The 18,358-nt window shown below is 42.3% G+C and overlaps 1 long non-coding RNA gene across 2 annotated transcripts in view; it reads right to left on the bottom strand.

The window, feature by feature from the left end:
* Positions 1-18,358, bottom strand: part of LOC102004298 — a 156,020-nt gene that overhangs the window by 28,457 nt on the left and 109,205 nt on the right. For both annotated transcript variants that reach the window (XR_001234297.1, XR_001234298.1), the window contains exon 5: positions 17,689-17,805. This is a non-coding gene — a long non-coding RNA (uncharacterized LOC102004298). The remainder of the gene's footprint in view (positions 1-17,688; positions 17,806-18,358) is intronic.

The following is an 18,358-nucleotide window of genomic DNA, read 5'->3' as shown; positions in this document are numbered from 1 at the left end:
ATTAAAAGAGAAAAACAATGAGCCCTCCACAGGAGAGCCACTCCCTCGAGGCTGGCCCTGGGGACTCACAGTCCATTAGCCACGCACCTCATTTCCAAGTCGATGGATGCCACCTGTCTGGTTTTGGCCTCGAGAGGATAATGTTTTCTGGTTTAAGAAGCAGCAAGAAAAAGGTTCATGTTGAGCATTCTACTTAGCAAGGGCAGCATCTGCTCTCACCACAACAGGACTCCAGGCTGAAGGACTGATGCCAGGACTGTTTTTTTCCTGGTAATGATTTTTGAATGTCCCTGAGAAGTTCCTAGTACAGACATTTGAGAGGTGTCTTTGCCTCACAGTCCCATTCCTGGGCTGGAAGAATTAGCCCTTGTAGGCCTGATATTTAGCTGACCCAGGACTGTGGTGTCATTGATCTATGGTACACAGGAAGTCTAGGGACCTGGAGTTTTTCAGAACTGATTTCAGCTTCCACGTGGGAAAAAGACAGCTGCCAAAGTACTCCATCTGAAGAACCTTTTATTATTACAATGAATTTTGCTGGCCTTGTTTATAAAGAACAACTCGTAAGCCATCAGTGGCTTAGTTGATATTGCACTGGTTTGAAAATCAGTCTTTAATGTGTTTACTTTACTTCAGCAAAGATGAATTTAGGAAAGACAAGTACAAAACATCTCCTCCCCGATGCAGTGGCTGAGCTGGGGTAGTTCTAAAGACATAAGAGATTCTAGAAATACATTTCAAGACTCTCTGGAGGAAAATCTTTCTCCCCAAGCCCCTTCCTACCTAGCATCTTGGAAAGATAGTCTTCCAAAGCTTAGCCAAGAACGGAGGAAGAGGGCCCATTTCACTGCTCAGCTGTTCTATATTCTGTCAGTATCTGAATGACTGTGCTTTGTAGTCTTCCTTTCTGAGGACAGATATTAAACTTGTTTGTTCACTCTGTAAGACAGACCTTCTCAGCTTTGTCTTCAGAATGAGCTGCCTCTTGATGTCAAAGATATGCTCCTTAGGAATGTGGGCATCCAACCTGAAAATCAAGACTTTTCACAAAAGGATGCTACAATATAACGCATTACCGAAGCCCTGATGGAGACAGGCAAAATGGAAGAAGGGAATAACACCAACAATAACAACCTCGACAGAAACAAGGCAACAACCATTCTGCCAAAGATGAAACACTGGCCATATGCCAGGCACAGAAACACCCACCCACTGTATAGATGAGAATACCAAGGCTCAGAAACTTTAAATTACTTGCTCAAAGTTACCAAGTCAATTGATGTGATAGTCTTTTTACCAAAGACTAACAGCTTAAAAGCCAAGCTCTACCAATTAATAGTTACACATGAGTGATGTGGCGCCCAGCCCTCAGTCTCTGCTGGGATATCTCCATCAGCCTCTTGTCATAAACACAACTCTTGGAACTCACCCCTCCCTCACTCTCTTCTGTCCCCATCTCAGCAGCTGCTTGGGAAGTCTGGGTGTAACCTCCTGCAGTGCTGGTAGAATGTCAAACCATACATAACAGCCCTCACCCTGGCCCCATCTCACGGCCCTAGCCCATCTCTTCTTCCTGCTCCCTCAAGCCATTTCCCAGCCTGCTGGGAAGCTGCCCTGCCCTGCCCTTCCCTGCCCTGCTCAGAGAGCTGCACCATGTGAGTTAAACCTTTCTGTACCATCTTGAGCTATGTGCGGTGCCTCCAGACTCTATATCCAGACTAAGTTATCCACAGGGCCCTCCTGTTTCTTCAAGATGGAAAAACCCTGAGTTTGTTCTTATTTTGTAGTCCACCCATGCCACGGAAACTGACCCATAAAACCATCCCAATCCCCCGTGCCCTTTGGCTCTCCCTTGGTTTGCTCAACAAGACTCTGGCAGGTCAGAGCAGGGAAGAAAAAGGTTTCAGGATTGCTTCCTACTGTTCCCTGAGGTGGTTCCCAGCTCTGGCTGTTGAAGCAGCTTATGTGACATCAGTCCCTACCAAGGAGGCCCTCCTGCACCTGCCAGTGTCCACTGCTATCTCCCTTGTCCCTTCAGCCCTAGGGGTGGTAACAGTTTGCCATGGCTTCAGCCCCTGGATCCCTTGGTATCCTTTCCTGGCTCTCTTATCCGGTCTCACCTTGTTGAACAGTCCTGTGAGAAGGTCCTTTGTGGGAACCAACCATCTGAACTCAATTCTATTCCCTGCCAGGCTGCCGACTGATGTACTTTCTAAACCCCAATCTGATCATTTGTAAAACAGAGATGATTAATAAGCTTCATAATAGTACATCATAGGATCGTTGTGGTAATTGAGATGATCAGACTAGCATCTTGTATACTGCTTACATGTACACACTGTTGTTACTATTAGTATTATTACTTACAACACCAATGCTGGAATTAAACGCCCAGGTCTCTTTGTTTGTAAAGTTCATGCTTTTCCCATCAGATTTCACTCTCTTCTTTAGAGAAAAGAGGTCAGGCTTCTCCCAGCCTGTCTTGGAAATATCATATTTAGACTGTCACATGAATTAAATCATTCCTTATTCCTTCCTTAAACAAAGTTCCTCCAGCTCAACAGATTTGTCAGTTAAGTGGGAGCTCGCCAAAAGAACAAAGTGTACTGTTTGCTTTTTAACATCCCAATGCCAAACATGATTCTATGTCTTGCACCCAACAGGGACTTTCTGGAACATCATCTCCTTGGGAAGCCAATGAGGACTAAAGACAAACCATCGTAACTAGTATTCAAATGGTAGGTGTTTATGAGAAGTTCATTATGAGAAACCAAATAGTCATTAGCCAATTGATGTGACCTTTATAGTTTCTAGGCCTTTGTGACTACTGCCTAAGAGGCTCAGTGTCTGCCAGTGTTCTTGGAGCAAGACGATCATGCAGTCCTCAAAACTACCAGGAAAAGGGCTGGGGATTTAGCTCAGAGGCAAAAGCGCCTGCCTGGCAAGCGCAAGGTCATGAGTTCAGTTCCCGGTACCGGAGAAAAACCAAAAACAAAAAAAACAAAAAAAAAAACTACCAGGAAATGTCTTTCCCAGATAGCAAGACTCCCAGCTCATGACCACCCAAATAGTTTGTGTAAAAGAGGATGAAATAAAGAAGGTGGAAAATCTGTGGAAATTAAGGGTATTTGAGTGTCTATAGAATTTTAAAAATCATTCTGTCCTGAAATCTCCTGTACCCACCTTCTTACACGTTCGCTTCTATCATCTCCTCTGCTCCCTGGGACCCAGACAGCAGTGAGTTAAAGAGGCAATTTTTTTTTTTTTGAATACACAAACCTGGTGGATGGTTTCCATCACTGAAGTAATCAAACATTACCACCACTCCAGGACACGCTGTCTCAATAGAGGAGTCAGATTCAAGAGCTGGCAGCAAGGTGTAATGAAGAACACAGTCTTGGAAGGGAAAAACCTGTGTTTCAGGCCTGACTTGGCTACTTTCCAGCTGTGAGCCCTTGAGTGGCTGACTTACATTCTCTATGCCTCTTCATTAGTAGCATGAAGGTGATGATACCTCATCTAAAAGTTATTTTGCGTATCAGGTCAAACTTAGTAAATCACCTAGCGTAGATATTGTCTATCTTTAATAGCTATTGTTGCCTTTGTTCTCTGAGCGCAGAACTCAAGCTGTGATAACTTGTGCACAGACCCAGAGGAAACTGTTCCTATAAAATTCCAGAGCACCAACACGAGAGCTACTAGTCCAGGATTCCATTCCAATATTGTCAATAACTTGCTATGCTATCATGGGCCAGTCACAGCATTGGAGATGCTAATGGAGCTCTGTGAGCAAGTCTCCAAATCTTGGCAAACCCAGTAGGGAATAGCTAATTGTTGGAGCCGAGGCTGCATAGGCCCCGCCTTCACTTTAGAAGGAACTGTTTCACCATCTCTGGATCCTCTCATTAGCTTATTTTGATTCTGTGTTCTAACTGGCATATGACTCTAAGCAACAAAACTGAGAAAAACCAATGAATTATTACATAAAAGTTTAAGTTTTTGGTAGGAAGATAGGAAAAAACATATGAGAGAATTTTTTAAAGAGATCCTTGGTGAAGAAAAGTCTAAAAACCATTTCCAAAGGTAGCATTTGCTCTACTACAATATATTTCTAGCATTTTTCTTAAAGATCTTGATTCTCTAGAATTTTCTGCCACCAGAGGAGACTAAAAAATATTTCAGTTTTTCTTTTCTTTGTTTGCTTTTCTTGCCACATACCCATTGTTTTCAGCCACGAAACACTGGCCACAGCCACTTATTTTTATACAGTGGCCTCTTTCAGGACATTGACCTCTGATAGATGAACAGAATGTTAAATATTAATCAAAGATTATCAAGGATGTGTTCTGGGCAAGGTACAGTTTTACATAACAGGAGCACAGCAGTGAATAAAATAGAAATATCCTCCACCCTCATGGAGTTTACTTTCTACTGAGGAAAGATACAAAATAAACTCAATCATCAAACAGATATATGACATAACGCTAGTGGTAAGTGCTTTGAAGAAAATGCCCTGGTTAGGTGACAGTGAGGACCCACCAGGGAGGTTAAAACTCAGCAGGTGCTTGGGGGTCAGGAGTTGGCATTGCTGATATCCAGGCAAGACTGCTCGAGGTACGGGTGGAGCCATAGGTGGATGCTAACTTGGTAGTCTGAGGAGCCATTCACCCAGGGTTAGAGAGGAGCAAACTGGACTTAAGTGGGTTACAAAGGGCATGGACCCCCTAGGGCCTAGTGTGCCACTGTCAGGACCGGTAGAAGAAACCCTTGGAAAAAAAAGAAAAGAGAAGGACATTTGACCAAGCTGTCACCGACAGCCTGGGGCAGGGACACAGCAACAATCTGACCCAAATTATTTTGAAAACTTGGTGCTGAGACAGTCCTAAAAAGAAGCAGAGGGGGCTGCTGCCTCTGTGTCTGGACCTGAAGAGCACTTGCTTCCCGTTCTAAACAGCAGAAGTCTCTACTCCGCTGCACCCAGGCACTGTTCTCTGACACTGGTAATGACGCAAAGGCATTAAACATGAAGACCCATTTTTAATGTGAAGATTAAAATGACAGGAATGTATTACAAGCAAATGTGAGACCCTTCATTGAATCACATAGATCTTCTACTGAAGTAGCTTCTGTAATTTACAGTTTATCTCTTTCTCACTCCAGGCACGCGCAGGTGTGCCGGCGTCCGTGTGTTGATAGAATAAAGCTTTCGCTGTTAGAAGTCATGAAGGGAGATGCAGCCATTTCACAACAAAATCTTATTTTTCTTCTGCCTTCTTGCTTGGGACAAGGGTGTAGGGTTGTTTTTTCAAACTATTACATATAGGCACTCTTCAAGTACTTTCTGAGGACCCCAATTTCGAATTGTCAGTTATATAACTCCTTATAGAAAGATATTAAAGTGATGTATTCTGTAGAGTAAAATAACATTCCATAGAGCTTTCCATCAAATCATTCCACGGAGTTAACAGAGAGCAAATATGTTTATCTCGAGGTCTAGGATAATAGCTTGAAGTGGCCGGCTGTGAAAGGAAATTTCTTCAAAGAGATTATTCCATCATAAAGCTATTGTTGTGATTTGTTTCTTTTACCCATATATCATAATCTATCCATGTTTGTTTTAACATGCTGCATTTTATGATACCAGTTAAACACTCGGCCTTGTGTCCTTCTGCTCCCGTATTTAAATAACAGAAGCTTCCTCCACTGTGCTGTGTGCACGCGGTGCCTTTGGGCTCTGCCCGGCGTCCCAAGTTAGGTACCTGGGAAGCCCCGCGGCAGTCGTTCACGTTAAACCACGGAGACTCACACAGCCAGGTTACACTGTTTCCCTGAGAGTTCCTTCACACCAGTGTGGCTTTTGACCATGCTCAATGTTGCTGTTAAGAATCAGTGTAAAAAGCAGCCATGGTTAGAGCTGCTGATTTCGTACCACACCCACCATCTAACAGCTCCGTGAACAAATTCCAGCCAGCATTTGACTTTTCTCTCCTTGCAGAAAACGTGCTTCTAAGGACAAGAACTCAGGAGTCTAGCTTTTTCTTTACCTTTTATTCTCTCACCAGTAGGAAACTCAGAGATGTTTTGCATTCAGTGTTAGCAACATTCCTTAGCTGTTTCCGGTGTAACTATCCTTCTAGTCCTCACTCTTATTAATCTGCTTTAGGGTTTTGATTTTCACTCAAATACCTTTTAGATATACTGACCCTGTTTTATAATGTAAGCATTTCAAAAATGTTTGCTAAATGGTCAGTGCAAACAACTCCTTAAACTCTTGTGCAAAAGAGAGAAACAGCTTCGTTCTCATATTCCTTCCCTGGCCAGACTCTGCGTTAGAGGCCCTGCTCTCTAAAGAGAGGCAACTGTAGGGAGCAGTGAGTTTCTTGAATGGCCTCTACCTCCTGCAGGCCAGTGTTTCTGCCATCTTTCCTTTTTGAAAACTGGAGATTTACTTTTAAATGATGCACCCTATGTTCTTTCATGGCCTGAAAGTCTCTTATCTTGGAGTTCACATTCCCAGGCCCTTGTACCCCCAACTCTGCCTCCCAAAGAAACCATGTCAAATTTTTCATGAGCTATGTGACAGATTTTGTTGAAGTTCCCCTTATGTCATTTACAATCTTAAACAAATACCTACTTTGTAATGGCAGAGGGGCACTGAAGTTGAAAGAAGCAGGTTTGACCACGGCCTCACCACACTTCAGTGCCGGCTGAAAAACTCCCCGGCGTGAACCTCAGTGCGTGGTAGAACACCAGACCTGGGATCCTTTAGCCACTCCCAGAGCACTGATTTGATTTTAAGTACTTCAGAAGTTGACTCCCAGGTGCCTTTAAGGAGGCAGGTGCCACTGAACAACCTGCCAAGCTCTGGGAGATACCACTGGCACCCCATCTTCGTTTCCTTGTGGTTCCAGTGAGCTCCACATGGCTTGCAGTGAACACATACACCCTCCTCTGCATTCTACCCCCTCAAAATCCACTTCATGCTCAGTGCAAACATTCAGGCCAAGCTCTTCTCACTGCAAGGAAGCCTCTCTAGGAAGGAATCGTCCATTCTCAGCGCTCAAGAATTGGAACCAAGTTCAACCATGGCGCCTGCGGGGGTGGGGGAGTGGGGGAGATGATGCTCCCGGAAGAGCTGAGTGTGTCTTCATCACTTCCACACCGCGTGGTGCACTCTCACCTGCACTTCCCTAGGCAATGCCCATGACTTCCCTAAGCCAGAATCCTCTGCCATGTCATGTGGAGGATTTAAAAGCAGTGCTATTAAACTGCCTTCTAATTAATTGGCTCTCAGTGTTATCAGGCCAGATCACTAGAGGCTGAATCCTTTGACCGTATGATTTGCTTGCTACCCAGACCAACTCTAACAAATTATAAATATCTATAAAGATAAGGTAGAGAAAGCCAGGGTTTAGCACTTAACCATTTCTAACCTATTTTCTACATTTGCACCTGCTTACATCATAGTCTAGGTGTGCAACTGAATTTGTACAAATTAAGAAACCTGTAAAATTAATCTCTGAAGAATTTAGAATGCTTTGCACATAGAGATCATTTTACAATATTGCCTGATAGGTCATGTTTTTCAGTGTATGCATTCAAGAATGTATTGGTCTGGGACAGCCTAGTAATCCCTTCAACTAAATCCGTCTGGGTCTACTCCATCTGGGCTTCGCTTTGCCCAAAGTCCTAGGTCCAGCTCAAGCCGTAGACTGATAAACCAGAGTCACCGGTCCTTGATATAACTTGTGGTTCCAACATTCACCATTCTCATGCTTAACGTTCTTCAGAAACTTCTGCTTATTATGATGCCACCCTTGTTGTGTTCCAAGCCAGTCCACCACCCAGCTCATCCCTTCCATCACCCATGCTCAATTCAGCCCCTCCTCAAGAAGGGTCTCTGTTCCTTTTGAAAGCCATGTCACCGTGGGATCCCACTTTTCCTGTCCTACCTCTGCCAAAGCCTTACTTATTAAATTATTTCCTCTCTCCTAGCTTCAGAAGTCACGTTCCCTTCTTTCTACCTACCCATTTTTTCTAATCTTTCTGTCCCACTCTGTGAGTAAATGTCCCTTGATTCTGCTTCTCCTGCCTTCTGGCCACAGTTCTTTCCCTCCTCTTCCCCCAGTGATGAAGCTTGCCACCTCCTCTTCTCACTTCCCGTCCTCTCCTCCGCATGCTGCCATCTGTCATCTGCCACCAGCTCTCCAGAAATCCCGCTCTCACAAAGGTTACCAGCAGTCTCCCTGTCACCCAGCCTACAGGCACATTTTTATGCCTCAGCTCCCGCTGCACTTAGCCCTGTTACCTGTGCCCCTACAGCCATTGCTTCCTCGCTGTGCAGATTAACGGGTGAAGCCGTTCTTCAGGAAACCCCCACTGTCCAGAAAACGTGCCTCAGCCTGGCACTGCAACCATGTGCAGTATGGTTCTGATTCAGCCATCAGTCTTGTGACTGCTACCTCCTTTCCCCAAGCTTATTCAGCCAAACAGGTCAATTTATGGCTCTTGAGAACTGGCTCCACTGCTTCTGACCCTGTCCTTCCTTCCTGGCATATCCCACCCCTCAAAATCAACCCTGCCTCTTTCCTCTATTTTCCTTCTACTCACTTCCCTTGAAGTCAGGCAGCCCACAAGTTAGGCACAAATCCAGCTTCCGGTTCTGCTTTACACACCAGCCCTGACCTTTCCTCTGAGCTCCACCTCATACTTCAAACCTTGTACTATCACCTTCTCTGGGTGTCCTGGGCCACCTCAAGCTCTGTATGTCCTGTCAGGGGCGAGACTTGTCCCTCCAATGTTCCTATGTGGACACCTCATCTCAGAATGTAGCTGTACTTGGAGAAAGGCCCTTTAGAAAGGTAAGTAAGCTGAACAAGGCCATTAGGGTAGGTCTCCCTTTGATCTGACTACTGTCATGATAAGAAGAGGAGATGTGGGCTCATAGAAAGACACAGGGTGCACGCACACTGAAGAAAGGCTGTGAGTGGGAAAAGAAACAAGGGGGCTCTCTGTAAACTGAAAGAAAGGACTCAGGAGAACCACCCCTGCCCAACACCTTGACCTTGTACCTCCAGAAACAGAGAATAAACTTCTGCTGCTTAAGCCACTCAGACTCATATTTTGTTATAGCAGCCTAGCAAACTAATGCCTGTCCCAGGTATTACATCTTCCCTCAGACTTTCCCCTCTTCCTTCATCCAATGTCTCTTTCTACTCCCTGAAAACCCACAGTGCACCCGTCTCCAAGGCCTGCTGATTTTAATTTCTGAATAGCACACAGCCTGTGCATCCCTCTTCTTGGCTCAGGACCACATGATCTTTCATCTGGTCTATTACAATAGCCTCCCACTTCATCTGTCTCTCTTCACTAAGGCATTTATCCACTTCAGTCCACCCAATACCCCAGCTAGATTAATCGTTCTATAGCATGGACTTGTTGGCATCTAGTTTCACCAGGAAATCCTTCAGTAACTCCCCATTGCCCAGGAAGCATTCCTTAGCCCAATACTGAAACCATGCACAATACAGCTCCAACTTACCCACCAGTCTCGTGACTGCTGCATCCTTCCTTAGACCCTTATTCAGCCAAATAATAAAACTCATGGCTCCTAAAAAATGGCTCCACACCTTTTGACCACTCCCTGAATGGTCAAATGCCTCCCCAAGCCTTGTTTCCATTCCATACCAAGCATTCCCTCCCTTAACTCCTGCAGAAAAAGAGCTTGAGTGTAGCCCTCTTGCAGGTCCAGGATCCCCCAGGCCACCTAGGGGTCCCCTTATAGCTCCTTGTCCACTGTCAGCCTACTGACTTTACTTCACCTCTAACCTTCTGGTGTCCAGTGCAACTCCTGCAAATAGCTCTTCCGTAGTGTGGGCTGGATGAGCCAGTGAACCAGCGGGTAGCAAGGTCATGAGGGCGAATGACCTTGACACTTGAGATAAACCACTCTCAAAAAACAGCCACTCTTCCTGATTTCACTCTAGTAAGTTAAGCTATTTGCTTTTCTAAGCAAAGTGACTCATTAGTCCATATTATACTCTGGAATTCAAGCACCAAAGATGAAGCAAATAAGAAAAAAAAAATTATAAAGTAAGGGGCAGTAGGAGACAGAAGGCCTAGTGTGATATCATTTCTCTTCAGCCATCAAATCTTGACCTTATTTCACCACGGACAGTTTTCAGCTTTACTAATCATTCCTTGAGAAGGGTTCTCACAGCCACTCCCAACTGAGTAACCTGTAAGAAGTACTTTCCACATGAGCTGGTTTAGCTGACCTTTCTATCTCTTCGCTGTCCCAAGCCTGCTTTTCTCCCATGCTTGGGAACATCCATCACAGAATCCAAGCACAGCTCTCCTTGGATCTGCACCGTGGGTCTGTCCTGACTGGTGATCTGCACCGTGGGTCTGTCCTGACTGGTCTCTCCCATCCGTCAGCACAGGCTGAGTACCGCAGTGCTCTGTACTTCCCCAAAGACATTCTCCAATGACCGATGCACCTGGATTCTCTGTCTACTCACCTTAGAGCGCTCAGGTGCAAGAATCAGAATGGACACAACTCTTCCGGCTGTTTTCTATGGTCTTCACTTTGAGAAAGAATGGGTCTGCTGTGCACAACAAGGCTAAATGGGGTGACCACAAGGTGGCTGCTTCTCCTGGGCCCTTGAATGCTTTGTGTTATAACCTGCTGCATCCATTCTTGGAAAGGGAGATCCTGCCAAGCTAGTTAAGAGTACCTTGTCTATTTTGGCAAAGCAAGACATAGTTCTACTTCTCTTAAAACAAGAAAAAGAGCTTGTCCAAATGAAGCCTTAAAATGAATTGCCAAAACACCTAAGACTCGAAAGAGGCAGGATCACACACTTACTGGGTAGACTTAGTCCTCACCCTCCGGGTCTCAGTTTCCTTGTCTGCAGAGTAACATAACAGCTGCTCAGCTCACCCTCTGTATTTTTTTAATCCAACCCATGAAAAAGTGATTTGAAGATTAGAAAGCACTATATATTACTTATTTTATATGTTTTTATATGTAATACCTCTGAGCTTTCTTACCTACCTATGAGTTTCCTCCTTTAAATAACTTGATCTGTACATATTTGCGCCAACTACTTAGTCCTTCCCACCACCAGATTCCCGTGCAGTACGAATGAGAACGTGATAAATCATACCATGTGCCTCATTCATGGTGGGATGCAAACCGTTCTCATTGGATTAATTAACTGATTAATCCTATAAGCTTTTACTGATGTGTCTGTGGTTCCACAGTGGCCAGATGCATGCTTGTTAGTTCTGTGGTCTTTCTATAGATTTTACAAAAAAAAAAAAAAGATGCGCAAGCTAGCAGAGGATCTGGCGTAATGGAACAAAATGTGTTTTTCACATTATGCATGACTCATGTACAATTTCTCCCCTACTATAACGTTCTTTGATTATTTCCTTGAGTGATTTCTGAGCTGAGACCAGAGGGCTATACACAGGACATAGAACTTGGCCTTGGGACTTGGATCAGAAGACCTAGGATGGAGTCTAACCTTTGGTATTTTTGACCCAAGCTTCAGTTTCCTCACATTGAAAACAAAGAAGTATGAAAAGGGCTATGTAGTAAAGAAAACAATGCTAAGTGTTCCACCATGGTCACATCGTAAGAGATATAAGGACCCCTGAAATTAAAACATTGCTTTCTTTGATCATGGAAGTATAAACCTGACCTTGGTTCTTAAGTGAGCAGCTATTTTCTTTTCCAGCTCATTTTCTGCAGGCTGCTGGGCATTGGACACAGAGACACACTGCTCCCATGGAGCCTTCCTGCCAGCTCTGGTCTGCCTTGATACTTACCTCACTAATATGCCATAGTTCCATGTGTCTTTGGTTCTTTAAACTTTTGAAGGTTTTTTCCAAAGTTCTGAGAGCCACCCACTAAAAAGCTGAGTGACAGTGCACATAGAGCTGAAGACAGAATATATTCTGGGAAAGTGAAACTTTTAAAAGTAGATTAGTGTCTCATCACACCATATGGCCACAGGAGTGATCAGATGCACTTATATTGCTATTGATAGAAAAAATAGAGTATTTTACATGTACTTATCGTTGCGAGGCATTACATCATTGAAGAATTTAGAAACAGAAATTGTCCCTTATTTGGATTGGAAAGAGCACTGGGGAAAATTAGACACAGCCCCATATGGGTAACCTTAACTCTTAATTTGCATCCTAATGGAAAGGAGGCTTCAAATGTTTCATTGCCTTCAGCCCTGAAAGCCTTTTGTGAGTCTCTCTAATTTGAGCCAACTAGATTTCAGCTGTAGGTGGGCTTTCTGCACCATCTAACCCCATTTAAGGTGAAAATGCTGTATGTATTGATATGTTAAGGCACATTTATGGCAATACTTAAACACTGGTGCCAATAGTACATACTTTTCTTAGTAGAGAAAAGCTTTCCATGACTTTAAGGCTCATCTGCACTCTTTCAAAAATAAATATTTTAAAAGAATGGATTTTCTGGAACCCCAGCACCCAAAGGTAGATACTGTACACTATCCTACATCTTCTCCTGTATGCACATAAGCAATTATAATGTTATGATTTTTTTTTATTTTTGGAAAACTGGAAAATCAGACATCTTATCTGTGATCTATACATGTTCATTTAAAGCATAGGGTGGATATCTTTCCTCGTTCATATATGTAGGTCATCGATTTTTTTATTGGTTGCAATATCATACTGAATGAATATACCATATTCTATTTAATATCTACAGGTAGATACTTAGATTATGATGGAATTCAGGATACAGTACACTCTAAATATGGCACCTTGGCATTTGGAAGAATATAGAAACAGGAAGATCTCTCAGACTTTCCCTGCCCTCTGCCTCAAAGCAGTCACAAGCAGAAAGAATTTTATAACTTTGCCCAAAACCAGGTCATATGACCCTCATTCCAAAGGTGCCTGCCCTACCTCTAGGGAAAATAAATGTCCTTATCCCTGAGGACAGGGACAAAGAATCAGGACAGGTTTCACTAAGTTATACCAGTTTATAACCATTAGATCACAATGCCTCACACTGCCACACTGCCTATCACACTTCTCCACAACCATCCACTTCTTCACAAACAACATAAAGATACCAGTTTCTTTCAGTCTTCACTTCTCAAAGCACCTGTGTCACACAAAACTTATATTAAATAAAATTTATTCTTTTCTCCTACTAATCTTTTTATAATACCTCTACTGTGAGCCTACAAGTGGATAAGGAAAAGAAATTTTTCATTTCCTGTGATTGTTTCCAGCTTTTGCTATTCTATATAATGCTATAAAAATCACTTCTGTATACAAATCTTTGAGTACCTTTTCAATAATTTTCTGACTTTTAAAGATGTTATCCAATAATAAGACATATCTTTTTGAGGGCATTATTTTGGCATTTTGGAGGAAAAATAGAACTTTCAGCTCTTTAAAAATGAATTAGTATAATTTAATATATTTACTAGTTTACTGTAATTCAGTATGAGACAATTCACAGCATTTTCCAGAAAATAGTACTGTAAAAAAATGGATATCCATGTGCAAATACACAAATGTATGGCTACACCTTACTCTATAAGATAATTAACACAAAATGAATCCTGGTTCTAAATGTAGGAGCTAAAACAATATAAAAATCTATAAGACAATATAAGAAAAGAGTCTTTATGACCTTAATATTAACAGATTTCTTTAGTAGAACACAGAAATCACATTTTTAAGTTAATATTTTAGAGTTCATCAAAATTTAAAACTGCTTTTCAAAAGTTAGCATAAAAGAAAGAAAGAAAGAAAGAAAGAAAGAAAGAAAGAAAGAAAGAAAAAGGCAAGCCAGACTAGAGAAAATGACTGCAGAAGATGTGTCTGATAAAGAATAATAAGACTGTGTAAAGAATTCTCAGAACATAATAGAAATAAGAGAAACTAATAAAATTAAGTGCACAAATGACTTGAGGAGACTCTTCACCAAAGATGTACATATGACTGATAAGCCCATGAAAATTGTTCTAATCATAGTCAATTATGATAGTTAACCAATTATGTCAACTTGAATAAGAAACTCCCAACTAGATTGGTTCAGCACAGTTGTGGGTGTGGAAGACCCACCCTAGGTAGGATTATCACCAGAATGGTGTAAAAGGCAAATGAAGAGAGGTAGCTTCTGTTCCTTCAGAGCAGCTCCGGTCTTCACCTTCACCTTGAACGTTGTCTCTTGGTTTCCAGCATAGACTCTTCAGTCTCCTGATAAGGACTCACACAGGACTCTACAACTGTATCTTTTGATCTCCAGCACACAGATAGCCCTTTTGCACTCTTCCACACCCCACTCTATGGGTGGCCATTGTAAACTAACACTATAAATTCTTATATATTTGAATATCTTGCATTAAATCTGTTTCTTTAGTAAGTACCACCTGATACATCATTAGAGAAATGAAAGGTAAAGTCATGATGAAATACCACTACAAATGCACGAGGACAGCTAAAGTAAGAAAACTAATCATTAAAAGTGCTGGTGAAACTACAAAGGTGGTGGGAATGTAAAATAGTTCCTCCACTTCGTTAAAGAGTTTCCTCAAAACTGAAACATATACTTACCCTACAACCTAGCATTTCTATGCCTAGGTATTTATCTAGTTTAAATTAAAACATATCTGTGCAAAAACCTGTACTTGGAGGTTCAAAATACCATTACTTATAACAGTCAATAAGCAGAAAGAGCACAAATGTCTATCAGCAGGCAAATGGGTAGCACCCTGAGATGCCATGGAGTACTACTATGCCATGGTAAAAAGGAATGGACTATGATTGCATGTGACACCATGTTGAATCTCAGAAGAATTATGCTAAGTGAAAAGTACCGAGAAAGGCTACATATCATATGACTTCACTTACATGAAATTCTAGAAAAATGGAATTAGAGCACAGATAGTAGATCAGTGGCTGATAGAAACTGGAGTAGGAATGGAAGTGAAAGACTGACAGTGAAGGAAGATAAAAGACCTTATTATAGTGATGGGAATGTACTATCCCTTGATGTAGCAATACTGTTTATGTTTGAAAATTCATTGAATTGTATAGTACTCAAAATTAGTGAAGTCACTGGACGTAACTTATATTTCCATTTTTTAAAATAATATCATGGAACTGCACATTATAATGTTTGCAAGATATATCCTTACCTCATTCCTAATATTCACCTTATCCATCGTGATACAGGGATGTAGGGTACATCTACTTTTGGTAAAAACAATTTTCAAAATTCTTTCATTCATCAAAGTGTCTTCCACATGAACAGCTGTGACAAATTGATCAAATGAATGTGATTCCTTTCTTCCTGGATATGTTCAGATAAGGCTGTGTCTTCTGATTTTCAGTCTGCCAAACATCCAAAAACCAACTAAAATGTTCAATCAACACTCCAGATATTTAAAATAATTTAAGGAGTTGGTATTATGTGGGCTAAATGGACTGAGCTTTTCACTTTTCATCTCAGTGTTCTGGTGCAGAAAGAACGTAGGAATAACCAGGTGATGGGCAGACATCCCGTGCAGAAACATATCAGACAACTGTATGACCTAAAGATGTAATTTCAAAAGTGTGCACTTAAAGCAAGTTAGCAGACAAGACTGTACTGAGAGACTTTAGAGACTGTGCATGAGGCCTCCATGTCTCAGGAGTTGATGATGCTGACGGGAATGCTGATACCACAGTGATGGCAATGACTGTGATAACAATTGCAGCAACTGCTATTCTGAGTGTTTACTAAGCACCACACTCTGTATTGAGCCATTTACATGCATTGCCTCCTTTACTCTTCACAATAGATATCTGGGTGAGTTACTGCCAGTGCCCTTGCTTTTATTAGGAGAAATCTGGAGCTTCAAGGGTTCCAGACTCCTTCCCAATTTTACAACCAGTAAATGGCAAACACCAGGCTATGATCCTGGAAAATGTTCCAGAGAGAAAGAGTGAGAGCAAGGAACAAAGCAGCACTGATAAGTCTGCTGAACACAGCAGGCTGAAGAGTTCGAGGTGACCCACAAGGCTGATAACTGGGGGGAGCTGGGAGGTAACAAGGGGGGTGACCTGAAGAGGACACTATGACAGCCACAGAAATTAGATCCAGCTGTTTCCAAAGGATGTTTCAGCTTCCATTGTTGTGTGCTTAAGAAACATTGAAAAGGATTCCATTTTAACTAACGCAGCCTAAGGAGAAAACAATCCAGTGTCCCCTTATCTCATTGTGAACTTTAAACTGATTTTCTTCCTTGTGACTTTTTAGCAGAAGCTCCTCTTGCCCTGGGGGCTCCCCCATAAGCAAAATATGGACCCATAGCAGGTTAATCCTCTGTTGTCCTATCACTCCATGCAGGCAGTGCTGTCTCTGAGGTACCAATGCCAACCCGATTTTACAAATGCAGCCACAAGGTTTGGGCGGATCCAGATTATCTCATTAAACCCTGATCAGTTGTTTCAACAAAAGTTAGTCAAGTGTTGAGTCATTCTGAAAATCTAAAATGCCTTTGCCCTTTTTCTGGCAAAAGAAATCTTAAAAACAATAACTAGACTGCACATTTACTGAGCATTTCCCAGATGCCATGTAATTTCCTAGCACTTGTGTGCATTGCTATGTTTGAATTTTACTACAGTCTTCCCAGGAAGATATTATCATCCTAATTTTACACACAGAGAAATTAATTTTGAAGAAATTTTTGAAGTACCCAAAGAAAAGGTAGAGCTAAAGCAAGGTCAGTCCCCATAAAACTCACTTTGGGGACAGATCCTGGCTCTTCATTTCTCCTTCTTCACTTTCCCTTTAACCCCAGACCAGGGGGAGACAGACTGTTGAAAGACTCATGTTTCTGCTCAGGCATATTTCTCTGTGAGTAGAAGCCCATGCCCACAGAGGCAAGCTGTGAGGACATAGACTGTTCTAAAGCTACGTTGTTATTCTGGGTGGTCATCACACTCCAACTCAACTCCCTTGCAGCATCTCCTGTCCTGTGTTTATGGATTTCATAAGGACTCAATAATTCTGGCATATTCTAGTGAAGCATCGCAAAGCTTTGACATCAAATTTTTAGCCTTCAGTTATGATAGTCAACTTCAGGCATTTCCCTGGAGTGGTCAAGAGCAGAAAGACAACTACTGAGGGAAAATCTATGTGAGATCAGGAGGAGATGGTGATGCTGCTCTTGACTAATGGCTATTGCTTCTTGCCTGGGCACTTCCTACACCACTGGCATTGCTGGCTGAGTTTTTAGAAGATGTTAGGAGTATGTATGGCAAGAAAGGGGTAGGTCCTGAAAGAAAAGATTGCCTTTAATTGCCCCTCTATTGTTAAAAACATTGCTAAGTAATCCATGCTATAAGGACTCAGAATAGTAGCTACTACCAGGAAGGAGTCATGACTGTGCAGGGCCTCATGGATGCACCTGGATGCAGTACTGTCCTGTCTCCTGATCTGGCTGCTCATCATACAGATATGCTCAAGTATGTCTGAAAACTCATCAAGCTATATACTAGGTACTTTTTTGTATAGGTATTATCCCTCAATAAAAAGCAAGAGACTTTACAAGTGAAAATGACTAATTTAATAAATGTACTTTCTTAATCTTTCTGAAGAACAAAACTTGGAAAGAGGTTTAAGTTGAAACTTACTTTGGATGCAGGCCCAGGTTTCTGCTACTCTGCTAAAGACTTTAGTGGTAGCATTATCATGGATTCTTACTGGTGACCTCTTGGAGCAGCTCTTCCTCTTTAGGGCTTTAGACAGCTCTGATGGAGAAAGAGGAAAGAAAAAAAAGCAGAGATCAATGAACTCTGATTCCAGCTTCCCACAAAGACCACAGCTGTTCCTTCTTCCTCATTTTCCACACTTCAGTTCCAGTTTCGGTGACTGTCAGTACCAAGATGCCTGCCTGGGCTAAAGAAGAAGATAGCAGCCTCTCAGCAGATGGATTCCCAAGAGGCAGCTTCTACCACAAGCACACACCTTCTAAAACTCAGGGCCTCCTGTATTGTAGCTAAGGGGAGGCCAGAAACATGATAGACCCATCCATTCATTTCATTGTAGTTATAAGCTGTACCCTAAGAGTATTATTTCTAAAGAGAAATATTTTTCCACCCTCAAATCTCAGGTCCATCAATTTCATCATAAGTGTGTGTTAAACAAGATGTCCTGTGCTAGAAATAAATGGGTTGGCTCTCAGTGAGACACAGGAAAAGTCAACCTGCACACTCTCCTAGCTGAGAAATGAGTGGAAGAAATGCAGTAGGAGATAAGCTAACCAAGAGTGACCAGGTATTGGTACTGCTGTACCAATTTTTT

The sequence above is a fragment of the Chinchilla lanigera genome, unplaced genomic scaffold (genome assembly GCF_000276665.1).
Source record: "Chinchilla lanigera isolate Chin_1 unplaced genomic scaffold, ChiLan1.0 scaffold00024, whole genome shotgun sequence".
NCBI lineage: Eukaryota > Metazoa > Chordata > Mammalia > Rodentia > Chinchillidae > Chinchilla > Chinchilla lanigera.
This window is presented reverse-complemented; position numbering and strand designations above follow the sequence as displayed.